Raw genomic sequence first — 23,881 nt, forward strand, 5'->3', positions numbered from 1 at the left:
TTGCTCTATCCCTCCACTTATTCCAGACTTTTGTTCTTAGGTCAGGTGTCTCAGAACATCACTGTCATACTAGGAAAAACTTATTCCCCATGACATTTGCTTCCTTTATTACATGCATTTATTTATTGGGGGCCATGCACATGGTACAGCATACATGTGAAGTTCAGGTATAACTGGCAGGAGTTGGTTCTCTCCTTTTAGTGTGTGGGTTTCAGGGATTGAACACAGGTCATTAGCTTGGCAGAAACGCTTTTACTAGCTGAGCCATCCCAACAAAAGCTTGTTCTTTTGATTGAATGTTTGTACCCCAGAAGCAAGGATGCTTGAAAAAATAACATTGTGATGGAGGATGTAATTCTGTAAATCTGTCTCTTATTGGTTGTTGAATAAAGCACTGTTGGCCAATAGGGAAGCAAGATAGGTGGGACTAGGAGTCATGGAGGATTCTGGGAAAGAGAGGCAGAGTCAGAGACAATGTAGCCTGCCAGAGGAATAAGAAGTCCGGACCCTTTTCTCTGGTAAGAGAAATATCTAGATTAACAATTACGGGTTAAATACTTAAGTCAGAGCTAGCCAGTAAGAAACAAGCAAACGGCCAACAGCTTCATAATTAATACAGTGTCCTGTGTGTTCATTTGGGATTGATGCGGCTCTGAAACCAGGCTGGTGGGAAGACTTCACTCTACAACATTCTGTGTGCAAGACAGTGTGTGTGTGTGTGTGTGTGTGTGTGTGTGTGTGTGTGTGTGTACATACATGCATGGTCACAGGAGCAGATTAAATGTGCAGGCAAGTGAATTACAGTTTCTAAATGGTGAACTATTAGACAGCATTGTGGGGATGCTAACAATAGGATACCCAAGAGTGTGCAGGCTCTGCATCTCAGTTAACATCACATCAATTGAACTGTTCACATCAATAGAACCGGACACACCCACCATGTGTCAGGCACAACCAGAAGTGTTCTCATGTGCCTTCTCCAAAACAGCATCATGACAATGTAGACAGACAGGTCCAAACTGAAGGTCAGTGTTGGTATTTATAGAAGGAAGTCACAAGCTGGGTAGAGGTTCAAGATACAGGATCTGTATGAGGATCTGCTCCAACCTGAGAATCCATGTCCAGCTACAGCTCTCACAGAATTCCACCTGCCCGTCCATCCATCTGTCCAGAAAGAGGTTATGCTCACTGCTTTCTGGATTTCTCATTATCCAGATAGCAAAGCCACTCTCAGTCCATGGAAGCTGTAGAAGAGTGGGAGTCAGCTGGAGTTCCTGGAGCAGGGCTTTCCTCCATTTTATGATTTAAGCAGGCCATCTGCAAACAGTGGTTGAAAACAAGATGTAACAGGATAGAGTGTATGTTAGGTCTTCTATACTGGCCCCGAGTGATATGCCAGCTTCCTTTCTAGAGGTTACTGTCTTCTATACCATCTTCTAGAGGAAGCCCAAGCCTATCAAATGAACTCTTAAAGTGGTCATCTTTAATGCTCCCTTGATGCAAATGATTCTGGGATGGATATTGACATTCACATTTCACTTTCATTCTTAGCTATATTTATGTGGTAAGTTCTTGCTGGGGAAATTGCTTTGCCAGAGGACATGAGAATTTCTATATCGCCAGATCTTTCCAAAGGGATTGAAAGTTTATCCCTCCACCCAAAGGTATATGTATGAGACTCCAGACTATTCCTACTGTGGTTTAAATTTGTGATAGCAGGCTGCAAGGAACACAGATTGGTTCCAGTGGCACAAACCTAGGTAGCTCATGTCTCTTATGGGAGCTTCAGTTCCCCTACCTGTGAAAAGTACTTGTCTAAGCAGCTACATGGCTTCTATAAAGACTGAGCTAGAAGCATGAGACACTGTTCTGTCAATTGTGAAGCTTTCTGGACATACTGCTCAAGGCCAGCCCTACTCAAGCTCTAATGTTGTGACTCTATGTGAAATGTTCACCACAGGCTCATATATTTGAACACCTGGCCCCCAGGCCGTTGTACTGTTTGGAAAGTTGTGGAACCTTTAAGAGACGGAGTCTTGCTGGAGGAGTGAATCATTGATGGTGGGCCATGTGGTTTCATAGCTCAATCCCACTTCCTGCTCTTCTCTGTTTCCTGTCTATAGGTGGAAATTTGGACCCCTCCTGCTGCCATCTTTCCTTGCTATGGTGGACTGTCTCCCCTTAAATGAAAGCCAAAATAAGCACTTTCCTTCTATAAGCTGCTTCTCCTCAGGTGTTTGGTTATAGCAACAATAAAGGTTACTAATACAGCTGGTGTCACCCTTTGTCCTTTAGGCTGAGACAAGTCAACAGAACTGGTTAGTAAGTACATTCCCACAGTTTAACGATGCTTGACGAATCAGGTAGTGTCACTTCATCTAGGAAAATTAAAAGACCCCCCCCCGCTTTCTGTAGCACCTTTGGAAGACTCCAGTGACTGGAATGCCACAGTAGAAGCTGGGTATGATACATTTTAAAATGCCACATTGGCCTCTTGGGGGGAAAGAGTGAGTTGCAGTTATCTTTGATCAATACATTCTGAATGGTTTGTAGGTGACCGTGTCCATGTTCTTGTGCATTCTGCCTTTGTGTTCTAAAAGAGCATTTAATTGCATTTAAAAATCATTGAATGACTCAGAAAGGACATCACTTTGTGTGTCAGTTTGTAAAATTGTATGTAATCATCACAGAATCTCCCATCCTTATGGAAGTATGAAACATGAAGAAAAATTGACCAGTCCCTGGTCCCTGGTCCCAGCCTCCCCACTCATAAGAAAAAGTCTTACTCCTTTTGGAAGTTTTTTTCTGTCCAACTTAGAAGTTGTCTCTGTGCATTTTCATGCTAGTCTACATGTGTAACACTTTCTTACAAATGGAATCTGACTTGTACAGTGTTCTGAGGTTTGATCTGTCCCTTGATGGTAGCTTTGCCGAGGCTGGTCCTGTAGGTCCCTTTCTTCTATGACAAAGCACAGGCTGCTCACATTTGGACACATGCTGATCTTGTGCATAGAGAGGGCAGAATCATGGAAAGAATGGTATGTAAATGGATGGCAAAAGTCCTTAAAAAGGGAAGCCTTTTTTCTTGGGGAGACTTCTCCTGAGATTTCTTCTGAGAGCTCTCTCCTAAGCTGACTTGGGAAGATAAAGTTTTCTTAAAGCAACCGACCGGTCTCTGTGTCATCTATCCCGACCACCTCGCTACATTCTCGGATGCAGGCCGCACAGCAGGTGCGACAATTGGAGGATCCCACCGAGATCATGAAAGCGAGGTAAGTGATTACAGTATCAAGTTAAAAAGTTACTTGAAGGACATGGGACTACAGTAAAGCCTAAAACCTTGGAAGGCTTTTTAAAATGGATTGAACATGCCAGTCCATGGTTCATTACTGGGGGAGACTTAAATGTCCCAGATTGGAAGGATGTTCTCTATGATCTTTAGAGTCGGGTGTTGATGGCATATGCCTTTAATGCCAACACTCGAGAGACAGAGGTAGGTAGGATGGAGGCCATCCTTGTATATAGAGCGAGTTCCAGGAAAGCCTCCAAAAGGATAGAGAGAAACCCAGTCTCAAAAAAAAAAGGAAAAAGAAAAAGAAAAAAAGAAAAAAAAAGAAATGAAAAAAAAGGGTAAAATAAGAAATAAAATAAAAAATCTCCAGTCTTTCGCCTGATCCACTGAGGTCAGGAAAGTAAAGGGGAACTGAGAGATCTAAAAGGCTAGCCAGTAAGGCTATGTGGATGTGTTAAAAGGGGTACCAAGCTAGGGGTACCGGATGAAATCTCCAGGCCTTCGCCTGACAAGGTCAGGAAAGTAAGGGGACCCTGAGAGATTGCCCTCAGTTGGAGGGGGTATTGGATTAAATCTCTAGGCCCTTGCCTAAAAAAGGTCAGGAAAAAAAAAGGGAACCTAAGAGATCACCCTCAGTTGAAGGGTGGATTAGATTAAATGTCTAGGCCCTCACCTAACAAAGGTCAAGGGAACCTAAGATGAAAAGTTGCCCTCAGTTGGAGGGTGGATTGGAGGATCATCCTCAATGGGAGGATAGATTAAAGATGGGTAAAAAAAAATGGTAAAGTTAATAAATGAGGTATTAGTATTCAGTAAAGAAAAAGACAAAGGTATATAAAAATGTTTACATTTATATGGGATAGGTTATTGATACAAGTTTAAGGTCAATTAAAAATTGGGAACAGTTAATAAATGAGGTATTAGTATTCAGTAAAAAAAAAAAGGCAAAGGTATATAAAGTAAAAATGTTTGGTTACATTTATATAGGGTAGGTTATTGAATTTTGTAAGTCATCTCTAAAAACTTTTGGCAAAAGCCTGGCCTTTCCACTTTGCATCTACAGAATTACAAGAAGTGGGTATGGCTGTAGCCCCTGAGTGTAGCTCAAAACTTCTCTAATGAAGAAATGACGAGGGACATACAGGACTTTTTCAACCTTTAGTTTTAATGAAAAGATTGACTGGAGTTGTTCCGTTAAAGACGTTTCAGTTCAACAAACTAATCATAACCTAGGCAAGGAGAGATATGTATGCATGGTCTGTGTGTATGGACGTGGCCACGTCAGTATGTATGAAGTGTGAAATGTAAATGCGTGAATGTTGACAAAAGCAACTGTTCTAATTGCCTTGGATATGATTAAAGGGATACTTAAATCCCTTCAAACAGTTAAAAACTACCTAAATCGATTTAGATATAGCCAAAAGAAACATCCAGTCAGTCGGTTAATATTTTAACAAAAAAATTCAAGTTAAGCCCTCAGAGCCAGTCAGAGAGAGAGAGAGAGAGAGAGAAAGAGAGGTTTTTTCAGGGAACTGTCCTGCCGCTTTGGCAGGCCCCCACCCCCAAAGGTGTCTGTGTAGATGCAAATTAGGCCTTGTCAGTTCAGATGCAAACGAGGCCTTGTCAGCTAGTGAGAGCTACAGGTTAGAAAAAAAAAAAAGGACTATTTGGGACATAGTATAGTTAACAATCCTTAAATGATTCTCAAAGGTACTTAATGGTTATGTCCCTTTTAAAGGACATCTACTAATATTTTAAATAGTGATCCCAATTCACCTAGATAGTTGACTAAGGAGGGTAGACAAATCCTTCTACTGTTATGGTCCAACTTCAACAGTTCAAACAAAATTTAAAAATAAGAGGGAGTAATGTCCCCAGTTTCCACATGATTCATTAAATAATCCACTCCTCATTTAAATATTTATAAAATATAAATGCCAATGAGGAATCTGCTTCAGACAGATTCTGACATAATGAAAGTTAAATAACTATTACTCAGGCCAAATGGAAACATCCATACACTAGACAGTAGAGAAGACCCTAATTTGGGGTCGAGGGCATGTTTGTGTTTTCTTACAGGAAAAGAATAAAGCTTCAGTAGCGGTCACAACATCTGGTGAGATGCATGGAGCAGAAAAACTGGACCTGAGACCGTGGGAGCCTGCTCAAGCCAGTTCGAGATCTCCTAAATCAGTGTTCCTGACCCTTGATGTCATCAAATCTACAGCCCGAGAAAGAAATAAAACAGTCAGTTCGAGATTTCCAGTTTCTCATCAGGCTTGCTACATCAACCTCTTGGACCCGTGAGTTTTCATCCCAAAGCCAACAAAACTGGAAGATTAGCAGCTAGCCTTTGATACACCTTAAAACAACAGAATTCATTTTGCCAGCTTTTCCCTTTGGGGGAAAAAGGACCCATTTAACATTTAGACATTGGTATGGATTGTGATGAATGGCAAAAGCCTTTTTTCAGTATTTGAACAGGACATGGTCACTTGAAATATCAGACTCGGTAGTTCCTGTTTCTGGAATCACAGTGTTTTTCTGGAGAAATGTGGTTTGTCCTGGTGCGACAAAAAGACTTTGACTCGGGTTGCATGTTCGGCTGATACTACTGACATTAAATCAACAGACTACATCACCACAGGAACAAATTGGTACCCTGTAAATAGTGCAACAAGCCTCTTGTTCATATTTTTATAATGCTACATGTGTAACATCAATGATTGTACCTAATGTATCTGTGCAAGCGCACTCTCTAATGCTTTCCTAAGTAGATCTTAAAATAATTGTAAACTTTATCACTGTTTTGACCGGCAAATTGTAACTATAAATCACCCTTGTAGCAAAGAAAGGCTGGTGGTAGAATGCTAAGGCCCAGATCGGGGGATGGGCAGGTGACAGAGAGGCGCTAGTCAGTGGGGGTCCTAGGAATGGTAACAGTGGCAGTAGGCATTCTGGCTTCATGCTGAGTTCAAAGTGCCTTAGCCCATGGCAATCCCGATAGCCATAAAGCCTTATTACAAATGATTTTAAGGGTGGGGCTACTTCAATGACGGGCAACTTGTGGGGAAGACCCACTCCCACCTAACAGGGGTTCAAGGTCCCCCAAAGACGGGCCAGGGAGGGTGACCCTACTTGACCTAAGACAGGAGTGCCTCATTTAAAAATAAAAAGGGGTGAATTGTGGGGACACCAGACCTTGAGCAGAAACCCACTTCCCCTTCGGCCTGGGAGCAGGCATCTATGTAATGTTTACTGAAAACAATTCAGTGCTTTAAAGCTTGATAGGGCTCAGATAAGGGCTGGCTCACTGAAATACCATGCCTTCCACACCTCCTATGGCTAGATGCCTCTTCCTGCCCCCTGTGGTGTCTCCCCGATTCTGGGGCCGGAGATTAAACCACCAGCCAGGAGGGTGAGAAGTGGAAAGAATGGTATGTAAATGGATGGCAAAAGTCCTTAAAAAGGGAAGCCCTTTTTCTTGGAGAGACTTCTCCTGAGATTTCGCCTGAGAGCTCTCCTAAGCGGACTGGGGTCAACTCCTAAGCTGACTTGGGAAGATTAAAGTTTTCTTAAAGCAACCGACCGGTCTCTGTGTCATCTATCCCGACCACCTCGCTACATTCTCGGATGCAGGCCGCACAGCAGGTGCGACAAATTATGACCCCAATTCCTGAATGAAATATTTCCCACTGGTGAAAAGAACCATTGCAAGGATGAGTGTCCTTGATCGAGAGCCACAAGCTTCTGACTACTCCTCAGGGTCACCAGATAGTGGCTGTGCCAGTTTTTTTTTTTTTTTTTTATAAAGTGTGTGCTATGAGGCTCAGTAAGGGATCTATACTTTGTATGGGATTGCATGGGGAAGAGGATTGAGGAATGGTTCAAGTGCACTAGCCACTTCAGCTGGCTGAACTGAACTATCGACTCGTGCACTGTCAAGGTCACTGTCTGTGTCTGGTGTGAGCTTTAGGAAAACTTGACTCCGAGGATGGATGGCTTCAGGATGAATAAGAAACAGGCTATGGTGCTGGAGAGATGGTTCAGTGGGGGAAGGGCTTGCCTTGTGAGCTTGAAGGTCTGAGTTTGAGACCCAGAACCCGAGAAAAAAAAGCTAGACATAATTGAACACACTGTAACTCCATCTCAGGGGAGGCAGAGACCGGAGAATCTCTGGGGCTCCCTGGCCAGGTGGTGAGATCCAGTGATATGACCCATCCTCAAAACAGGGGTGGGGGTGGGGGTGGGGGATAGAACCTAAGGAACAATGCCTGAAGTTGGTCTTTGGCCTTCATATACACGTATACACATATGTGTATACATGTGCACACACACACAGATAGAGATGATAGACAGACAGGCAGACAGACAGATAGATAGAGAGATAGGGAGATAGAGAGATAGATAGGGAGACAGGTAGGTAGATAGATACATAGATACATAGAGTATCTAGTCCTGGCATTCTCTTCCACAAGCCTGGCTTGAAGATTCTTGTGGTCTGAGAGAGGCCACAGCTGGATAGGATGGGGACTGAGATGGCTCTCTGTTTTCTGATTTAAAGTAATCCTCTGGAGTAGGATAGGTGAGTGTAAACTCTTCAAATGCCGTAAGTTTGGAAAGACATCCTAGTGTAAGGTCATCTTAGAAGCCTAATTTCCAAATGAACAGCTTTCCACACAGCCGCTGGAGTTGGTTTCTTCTTCCATTTGGGATCCTAATGGAGTCTTAGAAACATGTGTTGAGTCTGAGGCTAGGAACACTCCCTTAGGTGTAGCAGAACTTTCTCTTCTCTCTCTTTTTTGCCATTTGCCATTGAAGTGTCCATGTGTGAACACACACATGTCCATGTGTCCAAATGCACACATGTCTTGGGCAACAAATAGCACAAAACAATCTTTGGGTGCAGACTCTTAGTTAGGTCTTAAGTGTGATGGTTTTTCTGGTTGTCAGCTTGGAAAGTAGTTTCCCTGATGAGTGAGATTCAATTCTACATGGCTGTTGAAAGACCAGATATATTTTGATAAAGATGTAAAAATCAGCCAGGGTGTTAGGAATACAGTATGTCACATCTGAAAAGATAAGTAGCAAGCGAGAAGATGGGGAAAAGGAATGGTCAGGGTTCAAGTCCTGCGGCCACAAGGACATGGCCTGAGAATGGTCCCTGACTGAATGGCTTTGGGGTCTGTGCAAGCTATCAGACCTCCCTAAGCATCAGGTCCTTTGCCTGTCTGTGTATTTCTGAGGGTTCTTTCATTTTCTCATTCAATAGATGGCGATGCATTAGGCACCACCCTCCTCTCAGAAGAGGCAGCCAAGGCTGGGAGATGGCTTAGTGGCTAAGAGCATTGTTGCTCTTCTAGAGCTTGATTCCTCGCACCTACATGGTAACTCACTATTGTCTATAATTCCTGTTTCAAGGAGGGCGATTGGACACCCTATTCTGGCCTCCAAGGTCCCAAGCATATACACAGTGTGCAGACATACATGCAGGGAAAACATTCGTACACATAAAATGAAATTTAATTAATAATAATAATAAAAGAGTAGGCATCCATAAACATTGTTCTGACTAAGATGGGAACAGAGTGTCATACCCAGGCCACCTGACTTGGAAAGAGAGGTCTGCTAGCTATCTTGTGCTAGATATCTGACAGCCTTTCGCTGGGGGCAATGGGACCGGTCAGAAGGAGAGAGGAGTGAGTGTGGTAGTGTGAGTCACACTGGGGAGCAGGCTTCAGGGCTGCATGTCTAGGTACCTGCGTGTGTCATATTTTGGGACAGCTGGAAGCAGGTAGAAGAATGGGCTGGCTCATTAGAGGACACGAGACCTTCCTTCCTCACCTCAAATGACAGGCAGTCAGTCAGCCGAGAAGGCACTAAGGCCTCTGTCCTTATCTTTATGCTTACAGGTAATTTCAATTTGACTGCCAAAGCGAAAGCTGTGTACATGGAAATGCTCCTTATAGCATCATTTATTATGGCAAAGAATTAGCTGCTCTGATGTCTAACAACACAGAAATGGCTAATTGAATGTCAGGGCTTTGTAGTTAGGCTGCTGTACTGCTGTGAGAGAAGACAGATCTGAAGCTCCTGGGCAATGTGGGGGATATGTATGGGGTAGTGTTTGTGAGAGGCAGGGCCTGGCATCTCCTATGATGGCACCAGTGAGCTTTGGCAATGCCAACTTATGTAAATTCTGTGGCGTCTATACAACGGAAAGAGACCAGCTTACTTGAGAAGAGCAGGCTGGGGTCCCCTGCATGTCCCCGAAGGCTGGAGGAAGCTCTTGAAACTTGGCACCATGGAGCAGTGGTTGTACAAGGAGGCTGAGGGAGTGACAGGGCTAATGGCCTGGCTTTCTCACTTAGTCTCAGTCTGTCTTAGTTCCCTCTGAAGCAGAACTAAGAGTAGCAACTAACCCTAGCACGCACCGAAGTCAGCATGGATGAAAGTGGGAAATCACAGACGTCTGGTATTGGGCAGGTGATAAGAAATCCTAGCTATGCTTATTATTTTGTTATAGGGTCTAGTGTTGTCATTTCTGATTTCTCAGTGTCACAAGAGATGAAGGTATGAATGGTCTCCGGGATGGTGTCTGGAGACCTGTTACAGGATCTGATGACTGACTGGAGAGTTAATGGGAAGAGCTATCTCATGTCTAGGGAATTGAGAGAATGATAGTAAATGCATCCTAAACTTGGAAGTTCTCAGGCCAAAGTCAGCTGAGGAGGAGCTCCAGGTCCTCCAGCAGTGGGCCTACCCCTATCTCTGCCATGCCACATAACAGAGCTGCAGGGTGGAAGCTTCCTAGAAACCCAGTGGTGGGGTTCAAGACACAGCTACTGAGGTGTTGGAGCCCCAGAGACCTTTAAGTTGTAGCAGAACTAAGTGGCAGTTTGAATTGAAACAATTGGAATTGAAAAGTTATTATGAACAAACTGGTCATGCATACATTGGTTCCTGGAACAGGCTAAACATAAGGTGTTCTATAAGAAATATTTCCTTCTGTACCCGGGCCCGGTACTTTCCATTGCCCCTGTCCTCATCCCCCGCCCTGCCTAAACTGCTTTATAAAAATAAGACCTTGCTAGCTAATAAACGAAGCCTTGACGCAACTCAGACTGACTCTTTCTTTACGCGCTTGGCTTCCACTTCTCTCTCCCCCCGTTTGACTCCTACAGGTGACACCCGCTCGAGACCCAGTAAATAACCTGGCCTGCTGGACGGGTCAAGTGGCGCCCAACGTGGGGCTCGAGAAGCAGTGGGCACAGGACAACCTGAAGCAGCAAGACTGACCGGTCGATTGGGTACAGATCGTCTGCATCGCTCGTGCAGCGACTGGAGGTAAGTGTGTTGTCCAGAATTGAGTCATGGGAAATACGGCTTCTAAAGAGGCCCTCTTTATTAAGGAGATAAAGAGCATGCTAAGGGAGAGGGGGATTAGAGTTAAGAAAAAGGATTTATTAGATTTCTTTTGTTATGTTGAGGAAATATGTCCATGGCTGGTCCTCAGTGGGCCAGATATTCATCCCCTTACTTGGAATAAAGTAGGGAAAGATATAAATGAGGTTCTTAGACAAGGAAGGGAAGTCCCAGAATCATTTTTCAGTTTTTATGGAGTTATCAGAGATATTTTAAAAGAATCAGATTCAGAGGGAAAGGTCTCCCATCTTCTGGCCCTGGCAGAGGATTTTATCAATGAAAGAGAGGATAATAGAGAAAAGAAAAATAATCATGAAAGTCCACTATTGGACAAGATGCTTAGGGCAGATGAAGGAAATAATCTAAAAAAGAGTGTTAATATAAAAGGAGATAGGGTGTCCTCTTGGTCCCCCGCCACCTCTCAGAGCCCCTCTATCATTGATGAAAAAATCCCAGATAAGAATCTGGCCCCTCCTTTAATCCCGAAACCCTCAAAGTTACCAATTAACTCGTTGTATCCTGTAATTCATAAAGAACAGGGCGATGACTGGATAGATCCTTCAGAAGAAATAGACTTAGAGGAAGAAGCAGCTAAATATGAAAGTGGGAGATACAACCCTCCACTTGCAGCACCGGTAAATACCCGCCCAGGGGACTCAAGACGACTACATTGGTCTTGCTCCCCTCCATATGTTTCCAGCACCTTTTCCTCCGTCCCTCCCCAGCCATGGGATAATAAGGTCCCCACTATACAGCCCTCTCCCTCGGTGGTTGCTCATCTGGTTGCCTCTAAGAATGTGTTAAGTGCCCAGATATCCCAATTACAGGGCGTCCTCTCCCTCCAACAAGAACTGCAAGATTTAACCTCACAGGTTTCTGCTTTACAGTTAAACCTGTTCTACCCTGCGGGGACTAAACTCCCACAGGAATTAGAAGGCATAAATAAAAATAAAATGAAGTCAAAATCAACCCTTCTTGCTTTTCCAGTCGTTACTCGATCTAGACAGACAGAAACACCTGCTGACTCGGCCGCAGATGCCACCTCAGCAGATGAAGAGGGGGAAGACAGTGAGCCACCTGAATCTGATGAGGAGAAAGACCCAGTAACATCTCCTACTAGCTCAGGATCACGCATTATTAAGACCTTAAAAATTAGACATTTAAAGGAGCTCCATTCAGCAGTAAAAAATTATGGTCCCACGGCTCCATTTACCCTATCCATTCTGGAAGGCTTGGGGCAGGGCGGAAGCCTCCTCCCTGCTGAATGGGAAAAAATTGCGCAATCAGCGTTGACTTGAGGCCAATTCCTTACATGGAAGGCCGAGTTGTTGGAGAGACTGGAGACACAGGCAGATATAAATAAACGTAATACTGCTACTACCTCATGGACCATAGATAAGTTAACAGGTAAAGGCAAGTATTCTTTGGAAAACAAACAACAGACCCTACCCATTGGGTTGCTCAATCAAGTTATGCACGCTGCCCTAGCGGCATGGCGGGCTATACCAGCTGCAGCATCATTGGGTACCTTTCTCTCCAAGGTAGTCCAGGGGCCTAATGAGCCATATTCGCAATTTGTGGGCCGTCTGCTAGAGGTGGCTGAAAGACTATTAGGAGAAAACGGTGCTGATGATGTTATTATAAAACAATTGGCTTTTGAAAATGCCAACTCGGTATGCAAAGCTGTATTGAGAGGGAAAGTAAAAATCTTAGACCTACACGGTATGATCAGGCTTTGTAATGATGTTGATCCTCTTGACCATAAACTTTCAAAATCTATTAGTCTGGCCATTGGGGCCATGATTCAGTCATCTGCAGGAAGGTCCAATATGACAAGAACCTGTTTTAAATGTGGAAAGCCAGGCTGATCAAACCCCTCTCTGATAAGACCCAGGGAAACCCCCCCTGAGGAAAAAATATCTTATGGTTGTAGGAGCGGCCCGATAGAGGATGCAAAGGATCCTGTTTGGAGACATCAGCTTTTTAGATGGAACACTCATCCTGATATTAATAGTCGTGGTGGTGCTCTGCTGCTGCTGGTGGCTGCGATGTCATGTGCCCGGAGAAAAACGCACCTGTTGCTGCTGAGATGCTTTGGATAGGATTGGTAATATCTATCTTCTTGAGCACCCAAGCCAAAACGTCTGCCTTGACCCGCTGATTAAACAACTGAGGCCAACAAGAAGTGCAGAAGATATTCTTTGGATTGGATCCCTTATATGGAGTTCTTTTTGTATTTTTAATGTTTATAGTAGTATCTTGCTGCTGCTTTTGGTTACGGTGTCTTGAATCAGGACAGGAACGCTTGTGCTGTCTAGTTTAAGGGTAAAACTTTGAGAGATTATCATAAAAATGAGGGTTGTTTATTGGATGATGATTTTTATACTACAAGCCTGGATAGTTGATGCTAAAAATATGATGCTCTGGGCAGTGACCAGGGCTTGGCCAGTTCCCATGCCAGTTCATTTTAATTCTTCACTGTTACCTACCCTGTTTTCTACTTCCTGTGATATGGATGCGCCCTGCATACCCGCCCCAGAACAAAAGATTGAGAGTTTTAATTTAACCAGTATCCAGTTAAATGGTACTATGTGCTTTTCTCTTAAAAGAGGCTCTCCTTGCATCAGACTCAAAAGGGATAATCTCACTAACTGGAAGGATCCCTTGGTGGATAGTAGAGTGGGGGTGGACATATTGAGTGCAGCGCTCGCGCTGATAGCCGCGGGGGCAACAGAGGGCTCTGGACAGAGCACCAAAGGATCAAAGTTAAATGTCACCACATTGGCCGTGAGAGTTAGCTCCCTGGTGCCCAGGCCGAGCAATTATAGCAACAACAATGCAATAGCTTTTAAAGCATCACCCCACTGTATTACTGAGTTTTCATTTCCACCAGTCTTTACTGCTTGCCAGGCCAAGACCTGGGAACAAAAACAAGTCTCTTTTGGATTTTCCTTATCCCCATCTATGAAGCAGTATATTTATAATAGTAACAACATTGATTCCTCCGTTCAAGCGGGATGGTCTTGGTTTCAATGGCTGTTGTCTAATGAATTGGGTGCAACTGCAGACATTTCTGCCCTGGCGCTTTTACAACCTACCACATTCCAGTTGCTAAATGTTACTGGCACAGTCCAAGAAAAGGGTTTTGACAGAAGGCTCCGTATTAATCGGGAGCAGGAGATAGCCAATCATACACTCCCAGGAGCTGCAGTGTGTGTACTCCCTCCCTTTATTTTTTTACTTTCTAATGATAATAAGGGGTCTACTAAGCTTGATTGCAAAAATGATTCAATACAATGTTTTCTGTCTGAATGTTGGAATGGTAGTTTTGGGTTGGCAGTGGTACTACGAATACCCACGTTTGTACCTCTTCCTGTAGAAACAGACCCAAACCATTTTCCTGTCACCCTGCTCCTTCGAGAGCGACGTGACTTTGGGATCACTGCTGCCATCGTTTCTGCCATTGTTCTGTCAGCCACGGCTGCTGTTACGGCCGGAATAGCCATGGCCAATCAGGTCCAGACGGCATCCACTATTAATGAGATTGTTAGCAAAACAGCAGATGCTTTGGTTACACAATCCAGAGTTAATAAACATATAACATCAGGGATTATAGCTGCCAATCAGAGGATTGATTTTGTACAGACCCAAATTGATGAATTAGCTAGCTTAGTACAAATCGGCTGTGTTGCATATCAGAAGCATGTATGCATTACTTCCCTCCCTTTTAATAATTCCAGAAATGAAAGTTTAAGAATTGGCCAATACTTAGCAGGTAACTGGTCCCTAGAAGGAGAAATATTATTACAGGAACAATTATTTCAAATTGCTGTTCTAAATAATACCCGTGTACAGCCCATTACCCTTGGACAATTTAGTGATTGGCTTTATTCTGCCTTTTCCTTCTTTAAGGAATGGATAGGGGTGGGATTGTTCCTTGTTTGTTGTCTAGGAGGATGTGTATTATGTTTTTGGCTGATTTGCCGCCTGAAAGCCCAAACTTCTCGGGATAAGAAAATTATATTACAAGCCATGATTGCTTTAGAGAGTGGTCGCTCAGCCCAAACTTGGCTGGCAACTTTGGAAAAAGAAGAACGCCCTTCTAATGTTGCTTCTGAATCTATTACCCATGATTCCTCTGGAAAAACCCCTCCTCAAACCCACCTTAGATTTACAGTCCCCTCTGGTCCGGGTACAGGACGAAAATTCTGGAGGAAGTTTTAAATTTGGCCTTTCAGATCTAAAAATTTGACCCTTTAAGATCTATCCCCATGGTGCCTTAAATCTTGTGCACCCCATGAGACGATAGACTGGAAAGTCAGTGACGGAAGAGTCGTTTAAGTCTAGATTCACCTAAGACAGGATGATCCTGGTGGGGAGGATGATCCAATGACGGGTAAGAACCTAGCAACGATCTTCCAACAGGCTCAGTCTCTCTCATTGGATTCTGACAAGAGCAGGTGAGGCGAAGAAATCCCTGACACTGAGGCCTTGCACGCTGAGGACTTGCTTCCATTGCACCAGCTTAGGCTCAGCCGGATTTTAAGATTCGTCTTGAAAGACCTATTAGCTCGTCAGTTATTAGTCGCACACTTCGGCACCTAGATCCCAAATTAATCTGCCTAAGATTTTATTAGAGAGGGGGGAGATGTTGGAGCCCCAGAGACCTTTAAGTTGTAGCAGAACTAAGTGGCAGTTTGAATTGAAACAATTGGAATTGAAAAGTTATTATGAACAAACTGGTCATGCATACATTGGTTCCTGGAACAGGCTAAACATAAGGTGTTCTATAAGAAATATTTCCTTCTGTACCCGGGCCCGGTACTTTCCATTGCCCCTGTCCTCATCCCCCGCCCTGCCTAAACTGCTTTATAAAAATAAGACCTTGCTAGCTAATAAACGAAGCCTTGACGCAACTCAGACTGACTCTTTCTTTACGCGCTTGGCTTCCACTTCTCTCTCCCCCCGTTTGACTCCTACAGGTGACACCCGCTCGAGACCCAGTAAATAACCTGGCCTGCTGGACGGGTCACTGAGGTGCCTGTGGGGCCTCAGAGTCACTGTCCCAAGGAGATGCTCACAACAGTTCTCTTGTTCTACTGTTAAAGATGAGTGGAAATCTAGAGTTAGACTCTGTATTCTTCAAGCTAATTGCCCTTGGGACCTTTGGAAAATTAATAAAATCTCTGATCCATACTTGTGTAAAACAGAAATGATGATAGTTTTTATATCAAAAGGCTGCTGCAAGGATTAACAAGGTTCATGAATGTGGAATTATTCAGTAAAGTTCACAAAGGTCTTTGAAGCTGTTGCTGACCAGATGAGCAATCCTCTCATGAGTTTTAGATAGGAAGGTTTTAGACAGGTCATATCAGCAACTACTCAAGAATTTTGGGGACTCATTCAGGCTTCTGGTGGACAGTTGTGTTTGGAGTGTGCTGGTGTTGCGAAAACAGAATCCCTTTGTTTTTAAATATGGATGAAGAAACTCTATTCTTGATTATCACTGGCAATTACCTTGTAAGGCACATGATGGAGGTTGTCATCCTATTTCATGAAAATGATCATCTTATTTTCTAAGGGCCATCTTAGATCCTGAAAGTGGCCATTTTGTATTCTGAAAGTGGCCATCTTGTATCCTGATGGCAGCCATCTTGGATCTTAAGGACATCAATCTTCCATCATGAGGGTAGACTACCTAAGGAAGAAGTCAACATGCCAGGAAAAGATGGCCAAAAGCTAAAACAAATGCCTGAACAGCATTGTTTCAAGTATAAGTCATTAAATCATATAGATTCTTCAAGCCAAGTTGAGCAGGATTTCTATTACTCAGACTTTAATAAACCGTGACAGGCAGTACAAGCAAAGATTGTTGGGAGCCTCATTTATTTAAGGTCTGTGTTGATTAGTGTTAGTTGCCAGCTTGACAGGATCTGAAATCATGTGGGAGATGGGCCTTTGGGTGGGATTATATTGATTACTTTAACTGAGCACCTGCCTTTAATCCCAGCACTTGGGAGGCAGAGGCAGGCAGATCTCTGTGAATTCAAGGCCAGACTGGTCTATAAGGCAAGTTCCAGGACAGCCAGGATTGTTATATAGAGAAACCCTATCTTCGGGGGAGAGGGAAGAAATGGGAGGAACAGCTCACTGTGGGTGGGTTTACTCCTTGCCTGGGATCCTGGACAGTATAACCAGAGGAAGGAACTGGATTTTTCCCCATTTTGGATGCAATGTGACCAGTGGCTACAAGTTCTTGCTGCCTGTACTTTCTCTCTGTGGTGGACTATGCTTTGAACTGTGAGACAAAATAGACCCTTTCTCCCTTAAATTGCTTTTGTCAGAATATTTTATCATTGTAACAAGGAAAGAATATTTGACAAGGCCTTAGTGAGGGGCTCATGATCACATTCTGGATGTACAGACACTAATCTTAGGGTCTAGTGAAATCCCTGCTGACTCTATAGTGAGCTTTCTCAATCCTGTCTGCATGGCTATCTCTGTCCTCACAGATGTTTTCTTCTTGGTTCTTTTGGCAGGCAGCACTGTGGATCTTTCCTACCTGGTGAGCTCTTCAGAAATAGGTCCATTCTCACTTTTCTCCAAACACCTCAGTAATTAAGATATTGACAGCAAGAGAAGCCATCATTCTCTCCCGGTTCCCAGCTACTTTTATAGTGTGGCCTTCGGCCAGTCAGAGCCATAGTTCACTGATCAGTGCTATGGGGGTCTTTTGTTCCCCTCCAGCTAGCCTCATGCCAGATACCTCCTCCAGAGATCCCTTTTGATGAGTTTCCCACTGGAATGGCGTGATGTAGAATGTCCATTTACTTCTTGAAGATATGTTGAATGTTTCACAATCCCATGGCTAGGTTGATGAATTTATTTTGCTCTAAAGCTATGCGTACATATAGAAACAATTAGGTATTCTTCAAAGACAACCCATTGTATTTTGAAAGGAAGAGTTTTCACTAGTCTCTCTCTTAGCATTCTTACTCTGGCTCTGTATCATTAAATGAGAAGATTTGTAACATGACTATTCAAACATTCACTGAAAATGTTTATTTCCACTTCCCTAATAATGTATTTATATGTTTTCACCAAGCATCTATCAAGGCTAATCACTATTTATCTTTATCGACTGGAAAATCCTGGTTAAATTTTTTTAAATCACCAGAGGAGCTTGAAGTTTTTGCTTTGTCTTTACTTGCATTTGCTCTAAATCAGCACAGCACACTTCTACTTAATACAGGACTCTTTCCCATGAAGCAGGATACACATTGGGTAATGAAACCTCATATCTCTACAGCCATTACACTGTTAGAACCCCCAGTTCCTCAAGCACAGACTGTTTTGGGCTACCGTTTTCCCTCATAGGAGGAGACAGTGCAGTCTGAGCCTCATACCTTAAAACACCGTGAGTTCAGAACACACCAATGAAGCCAAATGTTTTCCATGATTCCTAGGGAAAGGGCAAAATGATCCTGGGCCCACAGAGGCAAGCTTAGCCTGAGGGAGTCTGGATGGAAAGGAATGAGAACATAAGTAATGATGAGAACTTGGGAGACAGGAAGAAAAGATGTTGGTGGAGGCAAGACAGCCAGAAGGGATTGAGAAAGAATTGTTACATGAGATTCTTGGCCCGGTAGCCATTTTGCCCCAAATAAACACACAAACGCTATATTAATTACAAAATTGTTAGCCAGTGCCTAGGGCTTCTCATTGGCTAGCTCTGTCTTAATTATTAACCCACTACTATTAATCTATGTATTTCCACGTGGTCTTGGCTTACTGGAGAATGCCTGATGCATTCTCTCTTGCTGAGCTCACATCGCAACTCCTCTTTGCCTACACTTCCCAGAATTCTCCTCCTCTGGCAGCCCCACCTATCCTTCCTGCCTGGCTGCTAGTCACACAGTGTTTTACTCATCAGCCAATAAGAGAAACATATACACAGAAGGACAACCCAACAAAGAGTGAAGCAGATCTTGCCCTCCCTTTTGTTTATGTCTAGACTCTCAGTTCATCTTATAGAAGTACAATGCAGACAGCTTCAGGCAGCACAGGGTAGATGCAATACCTGACTCCACCAACATCATCAGTCCACTATGGAAAAGCTTAGGGGCTTGGGTGTAGACACGAATAGATTCAGGCACTAAACATCACTATCTATACTAAGTACACATTTAGTCTCTATCCCCATCTTTAGTTTTCTGCTCTCTAGAGAAACTTTTTTAAAATTTGGTTTTATTTTTTTGACGCAGATTTTAAAAAATTACATTTATCGTCTTGGTCTTATTAATTTATTTGCAGGCACACACATGCCATGTGTGAAGGACAGAGGACAACTTGTGTGAGGCAGTCCTCTCCTACTATCCTGTGAATCCATCAAATTCAGGTCATCTAGTTTAGTAACAAGTGTGTTACACACTGAACCATCTCATTGACCTTTTGTTTTGTTTTTTTAAAAGACAGAGCCTTTCTGTGTAGCCAAGGCTGATCCTTCCAAGATTACAGGCACATGTCACCCAGAAATGGCAGCAAGTTTGGCTCCTGCTTGTTTACACAGTCTTCATTGCTTGAGAACCCTTCAGGAAGAGTGACCAGACAATCCTGCCACAGGCATAGATTAACATGAAAACGTACTATGTGGATGCTGGGAACCTACTGAGCCAAGTGCCTACTCATTGGACAGAAGTGTATAATCAGTAATGACTGCTCTAGTGCCCATAGTTTTAACTCAAGTTGAAACTTTATCCCCAAATTCAGATGTTGATGGTATTTGGAATTAGGGGAGAGATTAGATAAGGTCATTATGAAAGAGCCCCCCCCCCATGATGGGCCTGGGAGTTTTATGAGAACAGGAAGAGAGACTGGAGAGAGTACAGGCTTACCCAGTATCACTATGTGATCCTCTGCCCCCTTATGATGCAGTAGGGAAGCCCTGACCAGATGACAAGCAGATACCTGCACCATCTCTCAGGTGTCCTAGCCCCCAGAATCATCAGCCAAATCACATCTACTCTTTGTCAATTACAGTTTCAAATATTTCCTTCCAGTAACAGAAAATGCACCAAGGCTTTCAAAATCAAGTACACGATGAACCCAGGATGTTTCTGGCAGGCCTCACCATACTGCATCGCTTGACTTCACTGCAATCTTGGTTCTGAATACACAACATACACGCCCAGCACTGTGCATACTGATATGCCAGAAATGCATGCTGTGAACTGCCATGTTTTTATGGAATATGCAAAGTTTTCTGCTCTTAGAGAAGCATAATGGTTTAGCAACAGAAAATAAAGACTTTAATAATTTCATGCGCTTATTCCTCAGAGTCTAAGGTGTGTCTTCGGATTGCATTGTGTTAGAAACCTTGATTTAAAAAATCAGTTTGATTTCTGACTTTAATTTCATTAAAAAACTTCACTGAATTAATTTGGGCCCAGTAGGACAGAATTCCCATCAATTCCTGGAGGGACCTATACATACTTCTGCAATTGTGTACTTCATATTTATGCAAAGAAGCATTCTCTGTATTGACAATTATAAAATCAAAGTATCTATAAACTCTAAATCCTACGGTATCAAACATTCAGTCAAGTTTTTATTGGAAAAATGAATATGCATATCTATCTCATGTATATGCAAATTTGATTTCCTTGTTAACAAGTAGTGATTATCACCAAATGTTTGTGATTTGTATACATATTCAACATACCTACATACCCAGGGTCATATAAAAAAATCTCTTGGGTAATTAATATATATTGACAAGCCCAGCATTTTTGCAAGATTAGTGCTTGCTGTTTTAAATTATGTGTATGTGTGTGTCTGCATGTGTGCATAAATGAAGGTGTCAGCAGAGGCCATACATGCCAAGTCTCCTGGAGATGGGCTTAATAGACACATGATATGGGTGCTAGGTACCAAACCCATATGCCTTGGAGTGCAAGTGCTCTTAACCACGGAGCCATCTCTCTAGTATCTCACCCAGCATTTTTACATGGGGTCTGGGGACTGAACTCAGGTCTTCGTGCTTGGGAGGCAAGCGCTTCACTCACCGCGCGGTGCTGCTGGTCCCAAAGAGATTTTTCCCAGCACTGAAACTGTGGATCCATAACAAATGAAGGCATCTGTGAATTGTGTGGATGTTTTTCCCAGGGAGAGGTAGGAAATCACAGCCCCCAGAAATGTCTGCACCAGATCTCGAGTGTCAATGCAGACATCATCGGAGTAGGAGTTCACAATTACTGTGGGTTGCCTTGTAAGTGATGCTCCAATGACAGACACCTATGTTGCTCTCCATTCTAAGGCAGGAAATATTTACGTCAAGGAATTGTCATCTCCATGCCTAGTCCCTGGAGACAAGGTAGAGGGTCTAAGTTGTCGAATTTAGAACTTTAATTTGTGGTCTTTGTGATTTTTATGTCATTCAGAATTGCATGGCTGTTACAAGGCAATTAACTTTAAAAAGAGGGAAAAAGTTACTTTGGCTCACCTTTGGAAGTTTTAGTCCATGCTCTGTTGTCTTTGGACCTATGTGAAGGAGGACTTGTGTTGGTTGGGGTGGCTGGTGGAGTAAGTGGCTCACTTCAAGGCATCTGGGAAACAAAGAGAGATGGGAGAGGCTGTGTTCCCACAGTTCCCTTTGAGGATGTTCTCCAGATGTTTGAATATTTCATTCCAGGCTCCGTCTTCTAGTCTCCGCCCCCCCAGCACCAGGGGCTATGGGCCACACCTTTGACACCTAGACCTTTGGGAATACTTACCTAAACCACAGGATTATTTTCCATCCATACTCCTCAGATCCAGTTCAGTCCCTTTGTTTCCAGAGACACATTTGAGCAGAAGGACATCATTTGCATAATAATTGGCATAATTGACAGCACTGGTATTATAGGCTTATGCTCCCTTGTCCAGTGTGCCGGTTACTTTTTCCAAGCAGGATGCAAGAAAGCAGAGTCTCCAGCAACATCTGCACCCGATCTAGTGTGTCAGCCACACACTTGATGGGAACCTGTTAAGAAAATGACATCTCAGTTGAGGAATTGACTCATCATATTGGCCTGTGGGCAAGGCTGTGGAACATTCTCTTGATTAATATTTGATGTGGGAGATCCTAGCCCATTGTGGGCGGTGTCGCCCATTGGCAGGTGCTCTTGGGTGCTGTAGCAAAGCACTCTGAGCAAGCCGTAGAGAGCAAGCCAGTAATAGCCAGCCTTCTTTCATAGCATCGGCTTTCAGTCCCTGCCTCCAGGCTCCTGTTCCAATTCCCGCCCTGCTTTCCCTCTATGATGGGCTATAGACTGTAAACACGAAGAAGCCCTTTCCTCCCCAAGTTGAGTTTGGTCATGGTGTTTATCACAGCAATACAAGTGAGGACACCAGCTTTTAGTTTTGGTAGGCCAGGGATCTGAACCCAGGACCTCATACTTAATACACCAAATGCTTTACTGACTGAGCCGTCTCCCAGTCCAAGAAAGATTTTTTTTTTTTTTTGGCTTTTTGAGACAGGGTTTCTCTGTATTGTTGTGGAGCCTGTCCTGGAACTCACTTTGTACACCAGGCTGGTCTCAAACTCACAGAGATCCCCCTGCCTCTGCCTCCTGAGTGCTGGGATTAAAGGCGTACGCCACCAATGCTCAGCCCAAGGAAGACTTTTCTGAATGCTAATGGCATTTCTTTTCTTCAGCTGTACCATGGAGCTTACTCCCCCAACCTGATGGTCGGTCTCCATCTAAACTCTGCTCATGATAAACATGCATGAGAGAGTCCCAAGGCGCTCTCTCTCTCTCTCTCTCTCTCTCTCTCTCTCTCTCTCTCTCTCTCTCTCTCTGTGTGTGTGTGTGTGTGTGTGTGTGTGTTAGAGTTCCTTATCTGTAAGACCTATGTATAGATATTCTCAGAGACTGGCTTACTCTGAGTCAGGGAGTAGACACATGCCATGACACTGTCTCTTGACTCGTTTCTGCTTTCTGATCCCTTTGCACACTTCCTGCAAGGGCATTATGGACATAACAATGTCCCTGTACCACATGTGCCCCGGAAGTCCCTCATTGTCAATCCGATCACTTCCTTCTCTTCAGGCATGCTGTTCTCATCTGTGTTTCACATCATCTGCTCCAACGCAAGCATCTGTGGGATAACTCCAGACTTCACTAAAGAGGGCTCATGAGAGGAGGGAGGAAAGAATAATGGCTGATCATTAAGTTGGTGTGTGGGTGTTGTGCTGGGAAAACCCAGCTGGATGAGGACCGGATGCTACCTCTGATTCACAAGCATGGCCAGTGACCCTGCCGTCTCGCCAAGAAGGAATCACATGCCTTGGATGGCTTCTTTGTTTATTTGGAGAGTTGAAATAGGGAGGCAGGAATGACTTCTTTGCCAAACCCAGATTTAATTCAACATGCCTAATTCTAATTTAAGGGCTGAGCTTGGACCTTCGTGGGAGTCATTGTTCCAGAATGGGCCTCCAGGGAGAGGGAGAGGATTCCTCATGACCGGTGGTGCTCTTATGACATTGGGCGCAATGAGGTGCAGAGGAGGTAGGGCGTCTGCTCAGGGCAAAGCTGGAGGTCCTCTGAGTTGTGCAAGGGGGAAGGAACTGGGCTGTAAAAGAACTACAGAGGAGATGAGACGTGCAAGATTGCAAGTATTTGAACCAGACCTCAGTCTAAATAAATGTTAATCATTATTGAGCAGGAAAATCAGGCCGTGAAAGCCAGTTGCTATTTCACAAGTATTGAAGTGTGGTTTGGACTGGGCTGTTTTAAGTCAACGATCCTTTGGCATTTAGTGTTGAGATGGTGCAGTGTGAGCGACTTCTATTCTTGGGCATACCCCCAAAAGTTGCTATAGAGGCTAGATCACCCTCTGTGTGGAAACTATGCTAACATGGAAGGTGCCTGTCCTGATTTCTTTCCCTATTGTTGTGATAAAATACCCTGACGAAATCAGCTTCCGGAAGAAAAAGTTCATTTTGTTTCAATCCAAGGCCCCAGTTTATATCCAGTGTCTTCCATTGCTGTCCACTTTATTCACTGAGCTAGGGTCTATGAACTAAACCAGTCACCAGTCGGCTCATCTGGCTAGCTAGCTTGTCCATAGAGAAGAACCACGTGTTTGCCTCCTGGGTGCTGGGATCCATCATGGTAGTCATGG

At 43.7% G+C, this 23,881-nt stretch overlaps 2 long non-coding RNA genes across 2 annotated transcripts; one reads left to right on the forward strand and one right to left on the reverse strand.

The window, feature by feature from the left end:
• Window positions 1–1,038: 1,038 nt before the first annotated feature.
• Window positions 1,039–21,723, reverse strand: LOC121142743. The gene is made up of 3 exons (XR_005879827.1): window positions 21,490–21,723; window positions 21,219–21,321; window positions 1,039–1,317 (listed from the first exon to the last, which is right to left on the reverse strand). It is a non-coding gene; the product is annotated as an uncharacterized LOC121142743 (long non-coding RNA).
• On the forward strand, window positions 10,146–12,899 carry LOC121142744. Its single transcript, XR_005879828.1, has 2 exons — window positions 10,146–10,639; window positions 12,651–12,899. It is a non-coding gene; the product is annotated as an uncharacterized LOC121142744 (long non-coding RNA).
• Window positions 21,724–23,881: the final 2,158 nt, after the last annotated feature.

Source organism: Mesocricetus auratus, unplaced genomic scaffold, assembly GCF_017639785.1.
Source record: "Mesocricetus auratus isolate SY011 unplaced genomic scaffold, BCM_Maur_2.0 Super-Scaffold_100010, whole genome shotgun sequence".
NCBI lineage: Eukaryota > Metazoa > Chordata > Mammalia > Rodentia > Cricetidae > Mesocricetus > Mesocricetus auratus.